Genomic DNA, 23,628 nt, shown 5'->3' with positions numbered 1-23,628 from the left:
TTTGCTTGCATTTTGTTTTCTTTCTCATTTTTTTCTTTTTGATCTGATTTTTCTTGTGCAGTATGCAATTATAGAAATATGTATAGAAGAATTGTACATGTTTAATATGTATTATATTACTTGCCATGGGGGTGGGGGGGGGGGCGGAGGAAGAGGAAGGAGAAAAATTAGAACACAAGGCTTTGCAAAGGTGAATGTTGAAAATTATCCATGCATATGTTTTGAAAATAAAAAAGCTTTAATGAAAAAATAAAAATAAGATAAAGAGTTTATCAGTATCATTGGTATAAAATCCTATACAAGAGAATAGGTTTCATTATTTCTTAAAAACACAGTTTATATGGTAAATGGATTCCTTTTTCAAATTATTTTTACTATGTCTACCTGCTCATTTCTTTTTTCTCCCACATACCACTAGCCATTGTGCTAAATCATTTTTTATACTGTCTGAAATATCATCTACCTTAAAAATAAACATTTCCAATGTAAAAAAGTCCATTTCTGCTTTCACTAAAGATATTAACATTTTTATTTTAATTTTTATGTAAAACACCACATTTTCTTCCAACATTAAATATTTCAATCATGATTAGATTTTTATATATTGTTAATGTTTTTTTTTTACTAAGAAGCAGTTAATTGTTTTATACATTTTCACCTCGTTCTTAAAGAGGTACTATATATCTGTAGAGTCTATTGTGAATGTCCTCATGTCAGTTAACAAAAGGAGTAAAAGCTTATAAGTGATAATGCATATTATGTTAGATAAACCAAATGTATGACTAATGTCCCATATACACATAAGCTGAGGAGAGGTTGTTTGCTGACTGTTAATAACTTTCTATTATTACTGATTACCAGTCTTTTCACCATAATTAATGCCAATGTTATATCCTTAGTCAAATTTTTTTGTTTCCTTTAAATTAATCCTTGTTGTTGTTGTTTTTATGGAAAAATCTCAGAATATTCACTCCAGTACTAGCAATTATTTAGATTATTAGATTTTTTGATTCAATATTTGCAAAGATGCATAATGTAACTACAATGTAACTTAAGATCAAAGTAGGTAATCATTGAGTGAAAGGCACTGCAATCACATCAATGAGTAAATTCTGCAATTGCTACTGTTTGAACCACCAACAAATTAATATAGAGAACATTAGCCTGTTATTCAAAATCAGATTAGTTAAATTCAGAGAAGAGCCTTACTTGAAGTCTTACTTCTGGAAGGTAATTTTTTTGTAACAACCTATTCCTGAAGGTCAATTGCTGAGAAAGACAGAAGTTGTGATCTTCATAATGATTAATGAACATCATATTGCTTACATCAGTAAGTGAAAAGAAGTCAACTCAAAGATGTTTTCATAACTCATACAATTAAAAAACATTTTAATTTTACTTTTCTACAGTCACATGCAAAACAATCTTTAACATTTATTTTTGAAAAAAAATTTGAGTTCCAGATTTTCTCTCCTCCTTCATGTACCCCCTTCCCATATTGAGAATGCAAGAAATTCCATATATCCTATACAATTCCATATATGCTATATATGAAAAGCACTTTCATACTGCTTATACAAAAAAAAAAATCTCATGAAAAAAAGAAAGTCAAGAAGAATCTGGAAAGATTTTCATGAGCTAAGAATGATCAAGCAGATTGTGCCCTGAGTTGGGCATAACAACAAATGCTTCCCAGTCATGAAGTCCTGCTTTGAATAAACCATTTTTGCTTGTAATTATCATTGTCAGAACTACAATTTGCTGTGCATGCAGTGGTATAAGTTTTGGGATCTAGCTATTCTACCTTAATTCCCCTACTAAGGGTAGGGCTCTGGCACCTTTGTCCTGCTTACAAGTCATTTCCTCATTTTGAAATGAAAATTCTGTTTTATTTCTGACTCTTCTCCTTTGGACCTGCTCTTCTCATCTATAGCCACTCACAGGTTAGAGACTGATTTTGGTCTGTTTAACATTTAAATTGGAGTCAATAGTGGAATAAAACTGGGCCAAGTGGACTTTCTGCTATCAGTGTGAGTGAACTAGGTGTCACTGGATATTTCTTCAGTGTCTGAAGTTCTCTCCACGGTCCCTCCCACCTCCTGTCCCAGCCCTCCTCCAACTCTCTCCCTCTCCCACTTTAAAGCTGGTGAACCTTTCTTGCCTCCAATCTTGTGCTCATGCCTTGATTGAGCTTGACTTCCTTTGTGAGGAAAAATGTAGGGCCCCTTCTTGCTAAGTTCATCCAGGATCTTTTTGGTAAGGATATCCTTTCTGCACACCTTATGTTAATTGGCTCTTTTCATGTCACTCTGTTAAATTAGCAAATTGCATAGATCTCTTTTGTATCTTGTACCTCATAATCAGTTGAAATTATCATTGTAATTAGCATATTTGTTAGAATTATCTTCTGAGATAGTCTGCTATTTGTATCTGTCTTCATTTTCTGTGTCTGTCTTTGTAAAATGTGTGTGTCTTGTTTATGCTATGAGCTAGATTCTGTTACCTTGAAAGATGCAAAATGCAGCCAGTCAAAACAAAGCAAAACAAAACGATAATAAAACAACTTCTAAGAATTGTAGCCACAGATTTAGAACAACAGGAAAGATTAATGAACTTTCATACTTAGAGCAATTGTCCCAGTAAGTAGAAATAATTTCCACTTCAGATGTTCTGTGGGAGATTAAATTATTGAGAGAGAGGGAGAGAAAGAGAAGGGGAGAGAGAGAGAGAGACAGACAGATAGACAGACACAGACAGACACAGAGACAGACAGACAAAGATAGAGAAATACACACAGAGAGAAAAAGAGACAGAGACAGAAAAAGAGAGAGAGGAGTGAAGAGAGAGAGAGAGAGAGAGAGACAGAGAGAGATAGCAAGAGAGAGGAAGAAGAAGAAGTATTTCAACTTTGTCTTACGTTGGTACTACAGAAATGAAATCAGATGATGACATTTTTGGAACTACTAAAATCATTTTTGTAGATTAAGGTGCTTGAGGATTTATTATTAAATTGCAAGAGAGAACTACTGAACTTTTGGGAAAATGCAGGATATAACTACCTTTGGAATTCTCTCTCTAATTTTGAGATATTACTTTGTAGAATTTGTTTTAAGGGAAAACAAACATTGAATTTTATTTTATTTTCTTATTTATTTTTAATACACATTACTTTATGAATCATGTTAGGATAGAAAAATCAGAGCAAAAGGAAAAAAATGGGAGAGAATAAAAAAACAGCAAAAAGAAGTGAACATAACATTTCTTCACTTACATTCAGTCTTCTTAGTTCTTTCTCTAAATGTAGATGGTATTTTCCATTCAAAGTATATTGGGACTGCTTTGAGTTACTGAACCATTAAGAACTAATCTTTCATATTTGATCATCACACATTCTCTCTGTTATTGTATACAATAGATTCCTGGTTCTGCTTATTTTGCTCAATTTCACAAACATGTAAATCTTTCTAGGCCTTTCTAAAATCAAAATTTATGGAACAATAATATTCTATTACCTTTCTATACCACAACTTGAATAACCACTCCCCAGTTCATGAGCATCTACTTATTTTCTAATTGTTCCCACAAAAAGTGGTGCTACAAACATTTTTGAACATATGGGTCCTTTCCCCTCTTTTATGATTTCCTTGGGATACATACCTAGTAGTGGCACTGCTGGGTCAAATGATTTGCCCCGTTTTATAACACTGACATAGTTCTAAATTATTCTCCAGAATGGTTGGATCATTTCACAACTCCACTAAAAATGTATTAATGTTTGAGTTTTCTCACATTCCCTCAAACATTTATTATTATTTTTTTCCAGTCACCTTAGCCAATCTGAGAGAATAAGAGTTACTTCAGAGTTGTTTTAATGTGCAGTTCTCTAAACAATAGTGATTTAGAGAATTTTTTCCTATAATTATAAACGACTTTAATTTCATCATCTGAAAATTGTCAGTTTATATCCTTTGATCTTTTATTAATTGGGAAATGACTGGTATCCTTATAAATTTAAAACAGTTTTTATATATTTTGGAAATGTGAATTTATCAATAATACTCTGTAAAAATTTATTCCCAGCTTTGTACTTCCCTTTTACTATTGTTACCATTGGTTTTGTTTGTGCGAGACCTTTTTAATTTAATGTGATCAAAGTTGTCCATTTTGCCTTTCACAATATTCTTTAGCTCTCCTTAGGTCACTACTTCCTCTCTTCTCTAAAAATCTGATACATAAATTATCCCTTGTTCTCCTAATTTATGTTATCATCTTTTATGCCCAAATAATGTATCTATTTTGACCTTATTTTGGTATGGGATGTGAGATGAAGGTCCATGCTCAGTTTCTGACATATTATTTTCCCAGTTTACCATTTTTGTCAAATAGTGACTTCTTATTCTTGAAGCTGGTGTTTGGGGGCTTATCAAATACTAGATTGCTATAAGCCTTGGTCATTGTGTCATGTATATCTATTCTATTCCACTGATCCATCATTCTATTTTTCAATAAGAAGCTAATGGTTTTGATGACTTTTGCTTTATAATGTAGTTTTAGGTTTGGTACTACTAAGCCACCATCCTTTGTATTTTGTTTTTTATTGAATCCCTTGATATTTTTAACCTTTTGTTCTTCCAGATCAATTTTGTTATTTTTTTCTACTTCTATAAAATTTTTTTTGGTAGTTTTATTGGTATGGCACTGAACAAGTAGAACAACTTAGGCAGAATTGTCATTTATTAAAAATATTACCTTAACCTAGCCATAAACAATTGCTATTTTCTTAATTGTTTAGATCTGATTTTATTTGTGTGAGAACTGTTTTGTAATTTTGTTCATAAAGTTTTTGGTTTGCCTTGGTAGGTAGAACCCCAAGTATTTTATTTTGTCTAAATAATTTTAAATGAAATTTCTCTTTCTCTTGCTGTTGGGCTTTGTCAATAATATTTAGAAATGCTTATGATTGGTGTGGGTTTATTTTATATCAAGCAATTTTGTTAAAACTTTGAATTGTTTCTAGTAGAATTTTGGAGGATTTTCTAGAATTCTCTAAGTATATCAATATCATAAGCAAAGAGTGATAGTTTTATTTTTTCATAGCCTATTCTAATTCCTTTTCATTTCTTTTCTTATTGATAAAGCTAGCATTTCTAATACAATGTTGAATAATAGTGGTGATAAAGGACATCAATGTTTCATCCCTGATCTTACACCTCCTCTCTATTACAAATAATTCTTGCTGTTGGTTTTAGATAGATATTTCTAATAGGAACAGGTGCTGTATTTTGTAAAAAAAAACTTTTTCTGCATTCATTGAGATTATCATATGATTTCTATTGGTTTTGTTATCAATATGGTCCATGATGGTAATAGTTTTCCTGATATTGAATTCACCCTGCATTCCTGGTATAAATTCCATTTGGCTATAGTGTATTATCCTGCTGATAACTCCCTGTGATGTTTTTTAATATTTTATTTAATATTTGTTTATTTTTATTGATTTTTTTATTTGTAAAATACATGCAAGGATAATTTTTTTGACATTGATCCTTGAAAAACCTTGTGTTCCAATTCCCCCCCTCCCTTGTCCCCACTTCCTCCCCTAGATGGCATGTAATCCTATATATGTTAAACATGGTCAAAATATATGTTAAATCGAAAATAGGCACACATATTTATACAATTATCTTTCTGCATAAGAAAAATTAGATAAAAATGAGAAAAAATAAAATTCAAGCAAACTATAACAAGTGAAATGCTATGTTGTAATCCACCTTCAGTTCCCACAGTCCACTTTCTCGGTGTAGATGGCTCTCATCACCATAAAATCATTACAACAGGGTAGAATGATCTCACTGTTGGAGTCATGTCCATCAGAACTGATCTTTATATAATCTTGTTGTTGTGTACAATGATGTCCTCCTTCTCATTTCACTAAGCATCAGTTCATTTAAGTGTCTCTTGGCTTCTCTAAAATCATCCTGCTGATTGTTACTTATACAACAATAATATTCCATAACATTCATATATCATAACTTTTTCAGCCATTCTACAACTGATGGGCATCCATTCAGTTTCCAGTTTCTTGCCATGACAAAAAGGGTTGCCATGAACATGTTTGCACATGTGGGTTGCTTTCCAAACTTTAAGATATCTATGGTAAAAAATAAATCCCCATAAATCCTCAGCATTTTTATACATCACCAACAAAATCCAACAGCAAGAGATACAAAGAGAAATTCCACTCAAAATAACTGTCAATAGCACAAAATATTTGGGAATCTATCTACCATAGGAAAGTCAAGAATTATATGAGCGAAATTACAAAAAAAAAAAAAAAAAAAAAAAAAAAAAAAAAAAAAACAACTTTGCACACAAATAAAGTCAGATTTAAATAATTGGAAAAATATTAAGTCCTCTTGGATAGGCCAAGCAAATATAATAAAGATGAAATGCTCCCTAAATTAATCTATTTATTTAGTGCTATATCAATCAGACTCCCAACAGTCTATTTTAATGACCTAGAAAAAACAAACAAAAAAATTCATATGGAAGAACAAAAGGTTGAGAATCCTAAGGGAATTAATGAAAAAAAAAATCAAATGAAGGTGGCCTAGTTATACATAATCTAAAGTTATATTATAAAGCAGCAGTCACCAAAACCATTTGATATTGGCTAAGAAATAGATTAGTTGATCAATGGAATAGGTTAGGTTCACAAGACAAAATAGTCAACTATAACAATCTAGTGTTTGACAAACCCAAAGATCCTAACTTTTGGGATAAGAATTCATTATTTGACAAAAACTGTTGTAATAACTGGAAATTAGTATGGCAGAAATTGGGCATGGACCCACACTTAACACCATACACCAAGATAAGATCAAAATGAGTCAAGACATAAAGAACGAGATTATAAATAAATTAGAGGAACATAGGATAGTTTATCTCTCAGACCTGTGGAGGAGGAAGAAATTTATGACCAAAGATGAACTAGAGATCATTATTGATCACCAAATAGAAAATTTTGATTATATCAAATTAAAAATCCTTTGTACAAACAAAACTAATGCAAACAAGATTAGAATGGAAGCAACAAACTGGGAAAACAAGATTAGAATGGAAGCAACAAACTTTTCACAGCTAAAGGTTCTGATAAAGGCCTAATTTCCAAAATATATAGAGAATTGGCTTGAATTTATAAGAAATCAAGCCATTTTCCAATTGATAAATGGGCAAAGGATACAAAAAGACAATTTTCACATGATGAAATTGAAACTATTGCTAGCCATATGAAAAGATGCTCCAAGTCATTATTAATCAGAGAAATGCAAATTAAGACAACTCTGAGATACCACTACACACCTGTCAGATTGGCTAGAATGACAGGGAAAGATAATGCGGAATGTTGGAAGGGATGAGGGAAAAACTGGGACACTGATGCATTGTTGGTGGAGTTGTGAATGAATCCAACCATTCTGGAAAGCAATCTGCAATTATGCCCCAAAAGTTATCAAACTGTGCATACCCTTTGATGCAGCAGTGCTACTACTGGGCTTATACCCCAAAGAGATACTAAAGAAATGTGCCAAAATGTTTGTGGCAGCCTTGTTTGTAGTGGCTAAAAACTGGAAAATGAATGGATGCCCATCAATTAGAGAATGGTTGGGTAAATTGTGGTATATGAATGTTATGGAATATTATTGTTCTGTAAAAAATGACCAGCAGGATGAATATAGAGAGGCTTGGAGAGACTTGCATGAACTGATGCTAAGTGAAATGAGCAGAACCAAGAGATCATTATATACTTCAACAACAATACTGTATGAGGATGTATTCTGATAGAGGTGCATTTCTTTGACAAAGAGAAGATCTAACTCAGTTTCAGTTGATCAAGGAGGGATAGAAACAGGTACACCCAAAGAAAGAACACTGGGAAATGAGTGCAAACTGTATTTTTGCTCTTCTTCCTGGGTTATTTTTACCTTCTGAATCCAATTCTTTCTGTGCAACAAGAGAACTGTTCAGTTCTGCACATATATATTGTATATAGGATATACTGTGACATATTTAACATGTATAGGACTGCTTGCCATCTCGGGGAAGGGGTGAAGGGAGGGACGGGAAAAGTCGGAACAGAAGTGAATGCAAGGGATAATGTTGTAAAAAATAACCCAGGCATGGGTTCTGTCAATAAAAAGTTATAATTACTAAAATAAAACAAAATAAAAGAAAGAAAAGAAATTAATTGCTCTTTAAATGTTTAGTAGAAGTCACATGTAAATCCATCTGGCCCTGGAGATTATTTTCTTAGGAAGTTGATTAATAGTATGTTAAATTTCTTTTTTTTCTAAAATTGGTCTATTTAAGTAACTGTCTTTTTTGTTGTTGTTGTTAATGTAGGCAATGGATATTTTTGTTAGTGATGCTCCATTTTCCTTAGATTATCAGATCTATTGATATTGCTCTTAGGGCAAAGGGGAGATTGTCCCAAACTTCTTCTACAGGAAAGTGTGAATTTACACTGTGCTGTACCAGTGCTACTGACTTCCTTGTGGTGTTGGCTGGACATAGACAAGTCCTGCATTATTCTGGGGTTCAAAGGCTCATTAGTTGCCTTTTGTATTTGCTTTGCATGTCTCACAGTTAATCTGCTGATCCACTGGTTTCTAACTGGACAGAGTAACCGATTCAGCTGTATTTTGGCTAAAAGCTTCCTGTTAGATTCCCAGAGCTCATATGCCAAATATTGCCCTGGATCTCTGCACTGCACCTGCACTTTGTCACCCCCTTCTGCCTCCGCCCCCCATGTCACCTTATTCTCTCCTAATTGAAACTGACCTTTTCTTAAGTTCTTCCAAAATATCTTCTGGTGGAAATATGTTGCACTCCAAATATCTGTGGGTTCTATAACTTCAAAACTAGTTCAGAAATTTGATCTGCTATTGACCTAGGGGATGGTAGGAAGAGCTCAGAGAAAGACCTGTCTGCTCTCTGCCATCTCCTTTACTCCCATCTTATTTTTCTTAATACATTCTGCTAAATATATATTACTTTAGAGATGTTTGATTTTAAATTGTCAGCTGTCAAAAATAAACTGAAATGTTTCCCAAAAGAATTAACTAATTTCTAATTTTAAATATTTTTAACTAAAATGTTCACATTTCACGACTTTTTTTAAAAAAAATAACTTTTAATGAAAGTTTGTGTTTTAATTCTATCAAATTAAATAGAAATTATTGAGATTATGGACAGTGACTTCATACATTGGGCTAGAAATTGGGAACACTTTATTTCCCTGAATTCAAATCTGATCTGATACTTATGAGTTTTGAGATCCTACAAAAGTAATTTTACCCTGTTTCTCTCAGTTCCTTGTCTGCAAAACGAGCTAGACAAGGAAAAGGCAAACCACTCCAATATTTTTGCCAAGAAAATGCCAAATGCGTTCATGAAGAGCTGGATATGACTAAAGCAACTAATCAACAATAAACTCTGCCTTCATATTGGAAATGGCTAATTAGTCACAAAGGGCTATATTAAAAAAAAAAAACAGTATAGTAAGCTTGAATATATCAATTATAAGGTAATATATGGAATGGCAGAGGCTATGACTTCTAAAGCAGTCATTTTGGTGGAATTAATTAAGAGTTAAAGGGCTGATCATTTTCTTTCTTTACTCTCAGTTTATATTGAATTTTCTTATTTAACTTATAAAATGTCCTTTTTCAAAAATTTGAGGATAATTACTCTATTGGAGATAAACTACTGATAGAAAAATTTCCCTGTTTAATAAGAGCTTCTTCTAGTAGCATACAAAGGAATGATTCAATTTTATTTTTAAAAATAGATTTGGGAATTATTAACTATAAGTACATAAACTTTTTTTAGAGTTAGACATATTTCAGTATAATTTTTTTTCTTTGGTATGATTTCTCTCATTTTATGCATTAAAATGCATTATCCTAAAAATGGTCTAGGCACCTAAAGGGTTCCATAAAACATATAACAAATAATTCCAAATAAATATGACAGGATATGAAAGGTTAATCAAATAATGAACTGCATCTGTAAACTTTTATTAGAGTTTAAACTCCCTACTCAATGCCTGACACTTGGAAAGCATTTAGTATCTGTTGAACTGAATTGCTTTTAGGGATTTGTTTTCATTTATTTGTCTCTTGATTAGCACAACACCTGGCAGATAGTGTTTGTTTAATTAAAGTTTGTTGTTCAGTTGTTTCAGTCATGTACAATTTTGTGACCTCATTTGTTTGTTGTTGTTGTTGTTGTTGATTTTGACAAAGATAAGGGGTATTTTGTCCTTCCCTTCATCAGCTCATTTTACAGATGAGGAATTGAGGCAGAGGGTTAATTGATTTGTCCAGGTTCACACATCTAGTAAATGTCTGAAGCCAGATTTACATTTGGAAGATGAGTCTTTCTTACTTTGGGCCCAGCACTCTATCCATGGAACCATCTAGCTACTTCATAATAAATGTTTACTGCTTGTTAATTGATTGATATAGATATTATATCCAATGATGTGGATCACATCTTACCTATGCCTAAATATAAAAAATTCAGTTTTGCCCTTGTCTTCAAATAAGTTCATTACAGGTGCTGGTTCATTGTATTAAAAGATCTTCCTTACATAAAATCTTATAAAAATGAATGTTGAAAACTATCTACATGTAATTTAGAAAAAAATGAAATAATGTTAAAAGGAAAATATTAAAACTCTTCCTTGATTTTTTTAACATTATGAAAATAGCTATTTAGCACTTTGACTTATATATGTTATTTCTTGTCTTTGCCACATAACCAGGTCTTCTTTTGGCATTTATGCATATGTTTGAAGCTATGATTTTCTTCTAAGTTTCTTTAATGCTATATGATTCAGCCTACTTTTATCCAATTTGTACCTCTCCATTGTTCTCTAACGTTCATTTATAATTTTTTGGAAACAGCAGGTTTGTATGACCTCACAGATTCTTGTCAATATTGATAAATGATTGATATAAAATAGTTCTTTCAAATGTGAATAGTTTAGCATAATTAAAGTAATTTTGCAATTAATTTTATGTAATCCATACTATACTTAATTCTGTTTAATTATTATTCCTATTTTTTAAAACAGCTTGAGATTTTGACTTTTCATTGAATCAAGCCTAAAAGTATTCATTTGGTGGCTAAAAACTGTGCCATATAAGGGGGCAATAAAGAAAATCTTTAAGTAAACAAGACTAGTTATTGGATATCATCTCCCATGAATTATTAGTGCTCTCTAGCAGTATTGTTTGTATGTTATTGGCAATTTTTCGTGAATTGTTAGCAATGTCTTCCACTATTCTTTTCACATGTAACTCATTATAATGCCAGAACTGGCAGATTTATATAGAAAATTCTTTCTCTACTTCCTTTGATGGTTTCTTGATCTATATTCATAAGACAATAGATCATTATGAACTTATCATTAAAAAAAATTAAACTTACCCATAAAATGGACATGGATAGAAAAAAAATATTAAAAACTAGAATTCAGCAATATGTTGTTTATAAGAAACACTTATAAAGAAGTTTATAAGAAACTTCTTATAAGAAACACTATGAGACAGACATACACAAAGTTAAATGCCTGGTTAGAACAGAATTCAATGTTTCAGCTGAAGAAAAAAAAAACACATGGTAGCAATAATGACCTCAGACAAAGTAAAAGAAAACAGACTAATCAAAAGAGATAACCAGGGAAACCGTATTTTGCTAAAAGTTTCAAAAACAATGAAATAATATAAATAGACTTTTTTTTATAAATAGACATTTTTAAAGCAAGTTTCTCTGACAAAGATCTCTTTTCTTAAGCATATAAAGAGAGACAAATTTATAAAATAAAAGCCATTCCTAAATGGATTAATGGTCCAAGGGCATAAGAGGAAGTTTCCAGAAAAAGGAATAGAACAGGCAATTAAACAACTCCCTAAGAAAAAATCCCCAGGACCAGATGGATTTACATGTGAATTTTACCAAACATTTAAAGAACAATTGGCCCCAATGCTATATAAATTATTTGATAAAATAGAGAATGAAGGAGTCCTACCAAATTCCTTCTATGACACAGACATGGTACTGATACCTAAACCAGGTAGGCTGAAAACAGAGAAAGAAAATTATAGACCAATCTCCCTAATGAATATTGATGCTAAAATCTTAAATAAGATATTAGCAAAAAGACTACAGAAAATCATCTCCAAGATAATACACTATGATCAAGTAGGATTTATACCAGGAATGCAGGGCTGGTTCAATATTAGGAAAACTATCAATATAATTGGCCATGTTAATAACCAAATTAACAAAAACCATATGATCATCTCAATAGATGCAGAAAAAGCATTTGATAAAATCCAACATCCATTCCTATTAAAAACACTTGAGAGTATAGGAATAAATGGACTTTTCCTTAAAATAATCAGCAGCATCTATTTAAAACCATCAGTAAGCATCATATGTAATGGAGACAAACTGCAACCATTCCCAATAAGATCTGGAGTGAAACAAGGTTGCCCACTATCACCGTTACTATTTAATATTGTATTAGAAACGCTAGCTATAGCAATAAGAGCTGAGAAAGAGATTAAAGGAATAAGAATAGGCAATGAGGAAGCCAAATTATCACTCTTTGCCGATGACATGATGGTATACTTAGAGAACCCCAGAGATTCTGCTAAAAAGTTATTAGAAATAATCCACAACTTTAGCAAAGTTGCTGGTTATAAAATAAACCCACATAAGTCATCAGCATTCTTATATATCACTAACAAAATCCAACAGTCAGAGTTACAAAGAGAAATTCCATTTAAAGTAACTACTGATAATATAAAATATTTAGGAATCTATCTGCCAAGGGAAAATCAGAAACTTTATGAGCAAAATTACAGACCACTTTTCACACAAATTAAGTCTGATCTAACCAATTGGAAAAATATTAAATGCTCTTGGATAGGGCGAGCAAATATAATAAAGATGACAATATTACCTAAACTAATCTATTTATTTAGCGCTATACCAATCAGACTCCCAAAAAACTATTTTAATGACCTAGAAAAAATAACAACAAAGTTCATATGGAAAAACAAAAGGTCAAGAATTTCAAGGGAATTAATGAAAAAAAAATCAAATGATGGTGGCTTAGCTGTACCAGATCTAAAATTATATTATAGAGCAGCAGTTACCAAAACTATTTGGTATTGGCTAAGGAATAGATTAGTTGATCAGTGGAATAGATTAGGTTCAAGGGATAAAACAGTCAACAAATATAGCAACCTAGTCTTTGACAAACCCAAAGATCCCAGCTTTTGGGATAAGAACTTACTGTTTGATAAAAATTGCTGGGAAAATTGGAAACTAATATGGCAGAAACTAGGCATTGATCCATACTTAACGCCGTACACCAAGATAAGGTCAAAATGGGTTCATGACCTAGGCATAAAGAATGAAATTATTAATAAATTAGAGGAACACAGGATAGTTTACCTCTCAGACCTGTGGAAGGGGAAGGTCTTTATGACCAAAGCAGAACTAGAGATCATTACTGATCACAAAATAGAAAATTTCGATTATACCAAACTGAAAAGTTTTTGTACAAACAAAACTAATGCAGACAAGATTAGAAGGGAAGCAATAAACTGGGAAAATATTTTTACAGTCAAAGGTTCTGATAAAGGCCTCATTTCCAAAATATATAGAGAATTAACTCTAATTTATAAAAAATCAAGCCATTCTCCAATTGAAAAATGGTCAAAGGATATGAACAGACAATTCTCAGATGAAGAAATTGAAACTATTTCTAGTCATATGAAAAGATGCTCCAAGTCATTATTAATCAGAGAAATGCAAATTAAGACAACTCTAAGATACCACTACACACCTGTCAGATTGGCTAAGATGACAGGAAAAAATAATGATGATTGTTGGAGGGGATGCGGGAAAACTGGGACATTGATGCATTGTTGGTGGAGTTGTGAACGAATCCAACCATTTTGGAGAGTAGTTTGGAACTATGCTCAAAAAGTTATCAAACTGTGCATACCCTTTGATCCAGCAGTGTTACTACTGGGATTATATCCCAAAGAGATTATAAAGAAGGGAAAGGGACCTGTATGTGCACGAATGTTTGTGGCAGCCCTTTTTGTAGTGGCTAGAAACTGGAAACTGAATGGATGTCCATCAGTTGGAGAATGGCTGAATAAATTGTGGTATATGAATATTATGGAATATTACTGTTCTGTAAGAAATGACCAACAGGATGATTTCAGAAAGGCCTGGAGAGACTTACACGAACTGATGCTGAGTGAAATGAGCAGGACCAGGAGATCATTATATACTTCAACAACAATACTATATGATGACCAGTTCTGATGGACCAGGCCATCCTCAGCAACGAGATCAACCAAATCATTTCTAATGGAGCAGTAATGAACTGAACTAGCTATACCCAGAAAAAGAACTCTGGGAGATGACTAAAAACCATTACATTGAATTCCCAATCCCTATATTTATGCACACCTGCATTTTTGATTTCCTTCACAAGCTAATTGTACAATAATTCAGAGTCTGATTCTTTTTGTACAGCAAAATAATGTTTTGGTCATGTATCCTCATTGTGTATCTAAGTTATATTTTAATATATTTAACATCTACTGGTCATCCTGCCATTTAGGGGAAGGGGTGGGGGGGTAAGAGGTGAAAAATTGGAACAAGGGGTTTGGCAATTGTTAATGCTGTAAAGTTACCCATGTATATATCCTGTAAATAAAAGGCTATTAAATAAAAAAAAAAAAAGAAAAAAAAGAAAACCATTGCCCCTGCTCCTTATGTAATTTGGATTGATATGGGGGAGTGGGAAAGTGGTTGAATTGTTAAAATGTAACTGTATTACTGTGTTTAAGACTTGGGATGGAAATTGTTAAACTTGTTTAACTATTGCTTTTATGTTTGAGGAAATTTTAGTCTGTTATGTGCATGTATATGAATTTTGATTCACTCTTGGGATTTATATGTGGTATAGTTATTTGATAATTTCTTTCTGTGAAAAAAAAGTCATAGGAAATTGGGGAAACTGATGTATTTTCTTAGGCACTACTGCCCTACCCCCTATCTTACTAATTCAGATTTAATTGGAAATCCTTTAAACATCACTAGTTCAGATTTAACTGGAAGTCCTTTAAAGGATCCTTTTTTTTTTTTTCACTCCTTGCTTAAATTTGCTGGACTATGATTTGCTGGTTATGCTTTAACTTTGAAATTCCAAATTCCTTATTCTATTGGAACTGCCCTGGCAGACTCAGTTTTTGGTATTATATTTTATAAACAACCAGAAATCAGACACCTGTCTTGGGACTGGCAGTCTCTCTGATCTGTTTCTCCACTCCTGTTATCCCAGGTCCTTAATTAGTATTTCAGCATACTTAAAAGGACCTTGAAATTTTGGATCAGGCCTCTAAATTTGGGGTTTGCCTGCCTTGGTCTAACTGCATAATCTGCTCAGAAATCTGATCCTTTCTGCAGCCCTGTCTGTTCCTCTGGGCAGGGACAGGTGGAGCTACTTCAAGTCTCACCCTTCTCCCCTAGAGTGGTTTGCCCCTCTGAATGGGCAGCATAATTGTCTTGAGCCCTGCTGCTCTGTAAGCAGAGGCCAAATCATGCACAAATGACCAGAGACCTAACTCACAGTGAATTGTCTATATGCTCCCCATCTGCAGAAGACCTGACATTCTTGTAATGAGGAGCTTTGTGTTTTGCTGATTAACTCTGGGGTTATCAGAAGAGACTTGCCATTGCCAGTGCCTTTGCATTGTTCTAGCTTTATTTTGGTTTTTATTTGGCTTATTTACTTCACATAGTGTTGGTCAAAATTAAGACCTTCTAGAGGAAGGTAATTCAAAGATCTGAATACTCAGACAAGAGAGAGTGTGGAATATTGTGTCACAGTTCCTTTTTAATGTCCTGACCCAGTTTCCCTAATTGTCCTATTACCCTGCCTCAGGTTATAATCATTCCCTCTTAATTTTTTTTTTTTAGGTTTTATATTTGTTATTTTTTTTTATTATAGCTTTTCATTTACAAGTTATATGCACGGGTAATTTTATAGCATTGACAATTGCCAAACCTTCTGTTCCAATTTTTTCCCCTCCTTCCCTCCACCCCCTCCCCCAGATGGCAGGTTGACCAATACATGTCAAATATTTTAAAGTATAAATTAAATATTAGTATACATGTCCAAACAGTTGCATATACTCACCAAAAAGAATCAGATTTTGAAATACTATACAATTAGCCTGTGAAGGAAATCCAAAATGCAGGTGGAAAAAATAAAGGGATTGGGAATTCTATGTAGTGGTTCATAGTCATCTCCCAGAGTTGTTTTGCTAGGTGTAGCTGGTTCAATTCATTACTGCTCTATTGGAAGTGATTTGGTTCATCTCATTGTTGAAGATGGCCACTTCTATCAGAATTGATCATCATATAGTATTGTTGTTGCCATGTATAGTGATTTCTTGGTCCTACTCTTTTCACTCAGCATCAGTTCATGTAAGTCTCTCCAGGCCTCTCTGTATTCATCCTGGTCATTTTTTACCGAACAATAATATTCCATAATATTCATATAAAATTTATTCAGCCATTCTCCAATTGATGGGCATCCACTCAGTTTCCAGTTTCTGGCGACTACAAAGAGGGCTGCCACAAACATTCTTGCACATACAGGTCCCTTACCCTTCTTTAAAATCTTTTTGGGATATAAGCCCAGTAGTAACACTGCTGGATCAAAGGATATAAGCAGTTTGATAACTTTTTGGGCATAGTTCCAAATTGCTCTCCAGAATGGCTGGATGTATTCACAATTCTACCAACAATGTATCAGTGTCCCTGTTTTCCCACATCCCTTTCAAAATTGCACATTATCTTTCCCTGTCATTCTTGCCAATCTGACAGGTGGGTAGTGTTACCTCAGGGTTGTCTTAATTTGCATTTCTCTGATTAATAATGACTTGGAGCATCTTTTCATATGGCTAGAAATAGTTACAATTTATTCATCTGAGAATTGTCTGTTCATATCCTTTGACCATTTATCAATTGGAGAATGGCTTGATTTCTTATAAATTAGAGTCAATTCCCTATATATTTTGGAAATGAGGCCTTTATCAGAACCTTTGATTTTAAAAATGTTTTCCGAGTTTATTGTTGCCCTTCTAATCCTGTCTGCATTAGTTTTGTTTGTACAAAAACTTTTCAATTTGATATATTCAAAATTTTCTATTTTGTTATCAATAATGATTTCTAGTTCTTCTTTGGTCATAAATTCCTTCCTCTTCCACAGGTCTGAGAGGTAAACTATCCTATCTTCTTCTAATTTACTTATAATCTCATTCTTTTTTTTTTAAATTTAATGAATGTTTAATGATTGTTTAATAGATTGACTGTAAGCTGCACAAGCCAAATATGACTATGTAGCACTCAGTTATTTTTTTTTTACTTTTTTATACATGACCAACCCATTATTTTGCTGTACAAAAAGAATTGGACTGAAATATTGTACAATTAGCCTGTGAAGGAAATTCAAAATGCAGGCAGGCAAAAATATAGGGATTGGGAATTCAATGTAATGGTTCTTGGTCATCTCCCAGAGTTCTTTTGCTGTGCGTAGTTGGTTCAGTTCATTACTGCTCCATTGGAAATGATTTGGTTCATCTCATTGCTGAAGATGGCCAGGTCCATCAGAATTAATCATCATATAGTGTTGTTGTTGAAGTATATAAGGATCTCCTAATTCAGCATCAGTTAGTTTCAGTCTCTCCAGGTCTTTCTAAAATCATCCTGTTGGTCATTTCTTACCAAACAATAATACTCCATAATATTCATATATCACAATTTATTCAGCCATTCTCCAATTGATGGGCATCTATTCAGTTTCCATTTTCTGTACACTACAAAGAGGGCTACCACAAACATTCGTGCACATACAGATCCCTTTCCCTTCTTTATGATTTCTTTGGGATATAAGCCCAGTAGTAATACTGCTGGATCAAAGGGCATGAACTTTGTGCAGTTTTATAACTTTCTGAACATGGTTCCAAATTGCTCTCCTAAATGGTTGGATGTATTCACAATTCCACCAATAATGTATTAGTGTCCCTGTTTTCCCACATCCCCTCCAACATTTGGTATTATCTTTCCCTGTAATTCTAGCCAGTCTGACAGGTGTGTAGTAGTATCTCAGAGTTGTCTTAATTTGCATTTCTCTGATTAATATTGACTTGGAGCATCTTTTCATATGGCTAGAAATAGTTTCACTTTCTTTGTCTGAGAATTGTCTATTCATATCCTTTGAGCATTTATCAATATAATCTCATTCTTTATGGATAGGTCATGAACCCATTTTGACCTTATCTTGGTGTATGGTGTTAAGTGTAGGTCAATGCTTAGTTTCTGCCATACTGGTTTCCAGTTTTCCTAGCAATTTTTGTCAAACAGTGAGTTCTTTTCTCAAAAGCTGGGGTCTTTGGGTTGGTCAAACACTAGATTGCTATAGTTATTGACTGTTTTGTCCTTTGAACCTAACCTATTCCACTGATCAACTAACTAGTCTATTCTTAACCAATACCAAATGGTTTTGCTAATTGCTGCTTTATAATATAATTTTAAATCTGGTACAGCTAGGTCACCTTCATTTGATTTTTTTTTTTCATTAATTCCCTTGAAATTCTTGACCTTTTTGTTTTTCCATGTGAACTTTGTAGTTATTTTTTCTTGGTCATTAAAATAGTTTTTTGGTAGTCTGATTGGTATAGTGCTAAATAAATAGATTAGTTTAGGTAACATTGTCATCTTTATTATATTTGCTCATCCTATCCAAGATCATTTAATATTTTTCCAGTTGGTTAGATCAGACTAAAAAGTGGTCTGTAATTTTGCTCATAAAGTTTCTGATTTTCCCTTGGCAGATAGATTCCTAAATATTTTATACTATCGGTAGTTGCTTTAAATGGGATTTCTTTTTGTAACTCTAACTGTTGGATTTAATTAGTGATATATAAGTATTCTCATGACTTATTTGGGTTTATTTTGTATCCTGCAACTTTGCTAAAGTTTATGTATTATTTCTAATACCTTTTTAGTAGTATCTCTGGGGTTCTCTAAGTATACCATCATATCATCTCCAAAGAGTGATAATTTGGTTTCCTCATTACCTACTCTAATTCCTTTAATCTCTTTCTCAACTCTTATTGCCAAAGCTAGCATTTCTAATACAAAATTGAATAGTAACGGTGAGAGTGGACAGCCTTGTTTTACTCCTGATGTTATTGGGAATGGTTGCAGTTTATCCCCATTACATATGGTGCTTACTGATTGTTTTAAGTAGATGCTACTGATTATTTTAAGGAAAATCCATTTATTCCTATCCTCTCAAGTGTTTTTATTAGGAATGGATATTGAATTTTATCAAATGCTTTTTCTGCAGCTATTGAAATGATCATATGGTTTTTGTTAATTTGGTTATTAATATGGCCTATTATACTGTTAGTTTTCCTAATATTGATCCAGCCCTTGCATTCCTGGTATAAATCCTAATTGATCATGGTGTATTATCCTGGGGATGATTTTCTGTAGTCTTTTTGTTAATATCTTATTTAAGATTTTAGTATCAATATTCATTAGGGAGATTGGTCTATAATTTTCTTTCTCTGTTTTCAACCTACCTAGTTTAGGTATCAGTACCATGTCTGTGTCACAAAAAGAATTTGGTAGGACTCCTTCATTCCCTATTTTTTCAAATAGTTTATATAGCATCGGGGCTAATTGTTCTTTAAATGTTTGGTAGAATTCATATGTAAATCTATCTGGTCCTGGGAATTTTTTCTTAGGGAGTTGATTAATAGCTTGTTCTATTTCTTTTTCTGAAATGGGATTATCCCTCTTAATGTTTGATGGGATAAGGGTCTTTGTCCATTTAAGATGTCATTAGAATAGCAGGAGCCCCTCCAGAACCTCCTATTATGTCATCCTAGGTGCCTCCCCCATTAGGTCATTGTTCTTGTTACTCTATAAAAGAATATTGTATCTGACATTGGTGGCTGGATTCTTTGAGATGATAGTCTCATTCAGCCCTAGGACCAAACCTTGTATCCATTTGGTCCCAGTAAATCTCTCCCTTCTAAATAAATTATTAAATAGTGCTGTAATCTCTACCTTGTTCAATTTCTCTGGCATTACAGTGCCGGCACCAGCAAAGCAGGGCTCTGTTACTTTAGCACAGTAAATCTTACAGCTACAGTGGAGCAGGGAAACATATATCAGCTGCAGGACAGAAGTGCTTGTGATCCGAAGGATCTCCAAAAATAAATGCATAAAACCTCTGAAGTTTGGGAATACACCCTCTATCCTTGAAACAGAGCCCTGTTTTAACAAAGGGTTAACAGCCAAGTAATAGATGAAGGAAATGGGCAGAGAACACTGCTGAACACTGAAATTTTTTATAGTTACAAGGAAAATCAAAACACACTCAGAAGATGATAAATATAAAGTCTCCAAGAAAATTAATAACTGGGCTCTGTTATTAAAAATAATTACATGGAAAATCTCAGAAGGGATTTTGAGAATCAAGAACGAGAAATTGAGGAAAAATTAGGAAAGACTTGAGAGTTATACAAAAAACTAATGAAAAGAAGAATGCCTTAAAAAGCAAATTTGGTTAATTAAAGAAGAGCTACAAAAGAGGTATTCATTTTCCATTTCCTCTTTTCTATTAAGAATTTATATACACTTTTAAGGTTGAGACTCGCCTGATTTAGAACCATCCTGAAAATACGTTTTCCTACTCAAATATATATTTTTTAAAACACTGAATAATAGTATATCTTTTCCCCTTACCTTCCCATTTTACTTAATAGTGTCTCTCTGTCTGTCTGTCTGTCTGCTTTCTTTGCTGATGAAAACAATTCCTTAAAAATTATAATTGAGCAAATGGAAGCTAATGACTTTATGAGAAATCAAGATACAATAAAACAAAAACAAAAATAATAAAAATAGAAAACGATATAATATTTCAGTGGAAAAACAACTGACTTGGAAAATAGATCCAGAAAAGATATTTTAAAAATATATTGGTCTACATGAAAGTTATATTAAAAAAAAAAGAGGAGAGAAGGATGGGCTGGGTATCATCTTTGAAGAAATTATGAAGGAAAATTGTTATGATATTCTAGAAGTAGAGGGTAAAAGAGAAATTGAAAGAATTCACTCATCATCTCCTGAAAGAGATCCCAAAATGCAAATTTTCAGGAATATCATAGGCAAGTTCCAGAACTCCTAGGTCAAGGATAAAATTAAGGATCTTGAAAGAAATAATTCAAGTATAGTTGAGCCACAGCCACAGTTTCAACAGTTTCTATATTAAAAGATTAGAGGACTTGGAATATGATTTTCTGGAGAGCAGTGGACACAGGATTACAACAAAGAATCACCTACCCAACAAAACTGAGTATAATCCTTCAGAAGAAAATATGGTTAATTAATGAAATAAAGAATTCTCAAGTATTCATCAAACAAAAACAAAACAAAACATACCAAAAAAGCAACCTAGAATTGTTCCATTTTTTAGTGTAATCTTATAAGACTCTCACTATAAAAATTGAGAATGTCATTATTAAATTCAAGAACTATCAGAGATCTTTATTACTTTTAGCTTAAATGAGAAATTCTTAGCTTAACATTAAAATGGTCCCTAAGATTTTTATTTTTAATTTTAATTTTTACTTCTTTGTTCATACATTCAGGCCACATGCGGATCAAATTGGTCTATTCTTGTTCTCTTCTTCAGATCTAGCATGTTAACTCCCCATTTTGGATGTTACTACTGAGTAACTTATCATTTGTATTATTTGTATTCATTCTCCACTTCCTCTTTTCCATTAAGGTTTTAAATTCACTTTTAAGGTTAACTTTGGTTGCTATTTATTTCAGTGAGATGTGCCTGATTTATAGCCACCCTGAAAATATTCTTCTTACTCAAATATTTATTTTCTAAAACACTAAATGTCAGAATCTCTTTTCCCCTTCCCTTCCCATTTTATCTAACAGTGTTTGTCTGTCTCTGTCTCTGTCTCTGTCTCTCTCTTTCTCACACACGCACACACACACACACACACAACACACACACACTAGAATATATGGTCAATAAGTTGCTGTAGTAGATAAAGCATGGGCTTAGAGTCAGGAGGACCTGAGTTCAAATCTGGCCTCAGACATTTAAAAGCTGTGTAACTATATGCCTCATTTTTTTTTCATCTTTGCAATGGAGATAATAATAGCATCCAGGTCCCAGAGTTGTTTAGAGGACTCAATGAAAAATACTTGTAAAGTGCTTAATACAGTGCCTGGTACATACTAAGTACTATGTGAATGTTAGTTATTATTATAATTATCTTCTTAAGGATAAAGATTGTGTCATTTTTGTTTTCTTTTTGTTTTTCATTTGTCACCAAGCACAGTGTCTGGGCACATGGTAGTCACTAAGTTGTTATCTTACTATTAAACTAAATCATAACAAATTGACTCATCAAGTTATTATAGTTATATGCAAAATAAATATGAATAAAGTCTCTATGAGCACTTGATTTCTTTTATAAATCACATAAAATTGTAAATAATATTTAGATAATTTGGATAATTTTTTTATTTGCTTTTGGATTTATGTCAATATTCTAAATTTTTCAGTTTGCTGAAGTCTATTTATCAGATAGATGTATTTGTGCTTTATTACCTCTGTGATGCGCTCTGGATAGGATTAGTGCAATGATTTTCAATCTCTGTATTATGAAGCCATGAGATTACTAAGAAAAAGGAAAAAAAAAAAACATTTTTACTACTTCTATCATTTTCTATCATGCCTGTCATCAGCTTCCAAAACAACTTTCAGCACAACTTGAAGCTCTTACCCTTAAGGCATTTAAGGATTAGTTAGGTAAGACTGCAACTTTCTCCATAAATCCCATCTTACCTCTGAATTTTTTCTTTATTTTTTTTTTTACCAAGTAAGTTTCCAAAAGAAAATATGGAAGTTTTATCTGATTGCTCCAAAATAATGTAGTTTTTCTTTAAAGTAACCTGAAATTCATTATATTTGCTCTTAGCCAAATAGTTTTCTTTTGTTTTGCTTTCCCATGATTGAAAATTATTCAGAAAAGTCAGTGTCAGTCAAAATTTATTTAGTATATACTATGTCCAAGAAACTGTCCTAAATGCTATAAATAAAATAAAATAAAAGGACAAAAGTTATTGCTTGCACTCAAAGAGCTTACATTTTAACAGTGGAGAGATAACAAGTAAACATTTTCTACAAACAATGTCCAAGAAAATAGGAAATGAATAGAAAATAAAAGGAAATGAAACAAAAACACCAAAATTAAGGAGTTGTCTGTAGGGGGTTAAGATTTTAATTGAGACTTGAAGAATACCAGGGAAGCCAGGAGGTGAAAAAATAGAAAAGAAGCATTTCATGTAGAGAACAGCAAGAGGAAAAAAAAATAGATAGATTTCAATAACTCTTAACAAAAGTATTCCTAAGGCAAGAAA

This window comes from Sarcophilus harrisii, chromosome 4 (genome assembly GCF_902635505.1).
Source record: "Sarcophilus harrisii chromosome 4, mSarHar1.11, whole genome shotgun sequence".
Classification (NCBI taxonomy): Eukaryota; Metazoa; Chordata; class Mammalia; order Dasyuromorphia; family Dasyuridae; genus Sarcophilus; species Sarcophilus harrisii.
The sequence above is the reverse complement of the archived record's forward strand: the minus strand, read 5'-3'. Positions refer to the sequence as shown.